This window comes from Mus caroli, chromosome 6 (genome assembly GCF_900094665.2).
Source record: "Mus caroli chromosome 6, CAROLI_EIJ_v1.1, whole genome shotgun sequence".
NCBI lineage: Eukaryota > Metazoa > Chordata > Mammalia > Rodentia > Muridae > Mus > Mus caroli.
This window is the reverse complement of record NC_034575.1, coordinates 30,882,890-30,886,820: the sequence shown is the minus strand read 5'-3', so window position 1 is coordinate 30,886,820 and position 3,931 is coordinate 30,882,890.

Genomic DNA, 3,931 nt, shown 5'->3' with positions numbered 1-3,931 from the left:
TGGAGGAAAAGTTCTTCTCATGCAAGCGATTTCAGGCTGTGTGATTGAATCGGAGAAAGCATTTCTGGATAGTGGCATTACAGGCTGTTTAATGCTGCATTTTCACTGGAGGGGGAGCAATGATCCGGTGTCGCTACTGAACTGGAAATGTCTGTCAGTTTTCTTTTATACTAGTGTCCTACGTGTGGCATACGATAAGGCTTTCCCCCTGCAAATACTATTGTCAAATATCCTTAACAGCCACTAAAGGTGGAATATTACTGCAATGCCAGCATGCAGGAGACTGAGAAGGACCCAAGATTCAAGGACAGACTGGACTACTCATTGATATCCTGTTTCCAAAGCAAAAAAAAAAAAAAAACAAACAAAAAAAAAAAACAACAACAAAAAAAAACAAATATAAAGTAATGATTATATAGAAGGATTGGCCATACAGTTATTTATAAGAAGTCCACAAAGTAAAATTAGTGAAATTAGGTTTGATGGATATCCTTTCTAGCATAATGAACAAAGCCTCCAATTATCAAGGACATTTATAAACAGCAAAACATTCTACCCTCTGTAACTTGACTGAGAACTCAACTTATACCTAGATGCATAGATACACAAATGGATCACAAGACATAGCTCTCCAATACCTCTTTCCACCATTTAAAATATTTTATGCATGTTTGAAAATTATATATGTACAAAACACATGCTTTTAAAGGTTTCTCAGGAAAATAAACCCAAAATATCCTTTATTATACACCCAGTAGGCCAGATTTTGTATAGGCATTTCTAAAATATGAATATCCATGTTCCCCATGTGCCTCTTTAATTGAATGCTTTCTTTTTTCTTTGTAAAGTCTCATCATTCTAGAAAAAGAATAAAGTTAGTGAAAGTCAATGCCATTTTCTCCCTAATTACTCAAGAGATGCCAACTGATTGGCTTTTAAAAATAAGACTCTAAAGCTGCTACTTTCAGATGGGCTGGGACAAATCCCATGTGACTGAAGAGGTTAGAAAAGAATCTGATGTTCCCAGCTACAACTCTTTGCCTCCAACAATCAGAAACCTGTTTTCATCGATAAGGAAAGGAGATTTTTTTTTCTCAACAATAGCAGCCCTACAAAGACACAGTGCTAAAGGTGATGGTGTTTTGTGCTTACTCTTATTCTGAACATAACAGCCGTTGGAGGATGAGCATTTAACTTCCCTGTTATTCATTTAAGCAATAATTCAGAAGTGAGAACACTGGCTTCCTGGAACTTTATATTGACCTCCTAGAGGCTCCATAAGCTAAAGAAACAGAGTGAGCAGTAGCCAAAGACTGAGTCATACTGCAGACAACGCTCTCAAATGCAGTGTTTCCCACATTTTCTACTTTAAGAGCTGTGTGGCCTGACGAAAAACAGATGAATGTACCCTAGGAAGCTGTAAAAAGCTGTTCTTTGGGGTTGAGATTCTACTTATATTTAGGGATAAAGTAGCCCAATTGTGTGTGTGTGTGTGTGTGTGTTCATTACTTGGGCATTAATATCGGAAGATTAATGTATCATACTTTTGTTTGCATTTCTCTTCTCAAACATAATGGCTCTGCTAAGTGCCTTCTGTTTTTATTAATGTTTCCAAAATGTGAAAGTGATGGCTGGGTCTGTCTTCAGGGTATGCAAATTTTATGAAACCCAAATATATTGGAGGAATGTAAACACACTTGTATTGACAAAGGACTCTGGCTAAGGATTGAGTTCTTGATTTGAATTTTTTCAGAAAGAAGTGCATTATATAATTTCAAAAATCTGTTCATGTGCAACATTTTATTTAATAATGGTATACCTATGAGGGCTCTCTTGTGATAATTCTTATTTGACAAGTGGGGAACAGTGTGAGATGTATTTTCAGTTTCAATAAAGGGCAGAGCTGCCTATCAGCTATAGACCTCTGCACTCACAGACATATTATGTGCCAGATACAATCCTGAGTGTTGGAGGGTAGAGATTATCAAAGAAGAGGGCTAAAATTAAAGAGATATGGTATAAGGCACAACCATAGAATAATTTATCCTATTGTTAACAGCAAGTAAGCCTAGAATATCCTAGGAAAACACAAAACTATAGATAATACAGTTAGGCTATATGTAGCAGTGGGCTGTTAAGAGGAAGATAATTAAAACTTGAAGAATTGGTAAAGGTTAACAGGACTAACAGCAGCATCAATATACATTACTAGAATCAATTTTGACGCGGTCATGAAGCCAGATCATCTATAAGTGGTATGGGAACCTATGGCCCAGCAGTGATGATTAATGTGTGAAGGTGAGAGCAGAAGATATCTGTAAATCACATCCAAGGAGGTTTGATATTGACCAGAAGACCATGGAAGATCATGAAAACATCCTGGGGGGAACTCACAACTATATTTGTCTTCAGAGAACAAAACCAAGCCAATTTGTTCCGCACATATGAGAATGGCTTACAGACAACATAGAGCTAAAACAGCTATGTCCTGCCCATTCAGCAATCTAAGCAATGCAAGGCCTCCATTAAGGTCAGAAGGTACACTTGGAATTAAATAAGATCACAGATATTTTATTATTTCACTTGCAAAAAGCAACTGAAGGAAGAAAATATATGTGGTTTGCGGGTGATCCTGAGCCTCATGGCTGGAAAACACAAGGATGCAGAAATATGCAGTGGCTGGTTGCAGTGCATCTTGTGGCTGGTCATGTTGCCGTGTTGTATCTGGTGGCTAGTTATACTGCATCTGATGCATGGTCACATTGCATCCAGTATCTGATCATTTTACATATGGTGTCTGGTGTTTGGTCACATTGCATCTGCTTGCTGGTCATGTTACCATGTTGTATCTGGTGACTGACTGGTCACATTGCATCTGGTGACTGGTTAAATTGCATTTCCAATCAGGAAAGTGAGAATGCTGTTGTTCATATGCCTGTATCCTATCCCCACCCCCCAACACACACACACACACACACACACACACACACACACACACACACACACACACACACTTTTCTGTCTGTCTGGGCCCACAGCCTTTGCTTTGTTAGTACCACTCTTGGAACTCTCGGGCTGAGACTTCTATCCTTAATTAGACTTTTCTGCAAATATTCTCATACATTCCAGAGAAATGTCTCCTATGTGGCTCAAAATTCAGTCAAGTTGAGACTGGAAATCAACCCCCACAGATAATAAAGTCAGGCCAGAGCATAGGAATGCTTCAAGCTTTCACATCTGACCAACTCAGTGAACATAAATCACAAAATGCTGATTTGAGAAACATTAAAGTATTAAAGTATTCAAGTTTTACCTGTTTTGAGAGGTGAAAAATTATACTTTATTGTAAAATTATAGTTTTGATTTATCTATATTTACATAAGCAACAAGAGGGACAAAATCTTCAGGCAATATATTAAAAATTAAAAACTGGGGGAAAACCACAAGAGAACATTACTATGTAAAACAACTGGAGGAGGACTGTGGAAGCTAGAAACAAAGTAACCAGTTTTAGGAAGGGCAGGGATCAAAGGGCAGGGCACCACAGGTGACCCCAGATCACATTCTTAGATTTGAAAGGCCATGGATGGGGCATAGAGGGAGAGGAAGGAACTGAAATACAAAAACTCATCTATCCCAAACATTTACAAACGTTTTCGCCAAACAATCAGGCTGCTAACTACTGTAATAGCATTTTCACTGAATTCAACATAAGTAATCTAGAGATGAGCCAATTGGTTACATGCAAATGGCCCCTGTGCTGCTTTATGTAATGACATTGATCACCCATGACTTTGGGTATCCATTTAACTTCCCCATGAATATTTAGGGTAATTTTAAAACATCATTTATATTGAATAACACAATGGGGATCCCAATAAGAGTCCTTCAGTGAAAGTGAGGGGCCTTGAACAGAACTGGGATTATCATA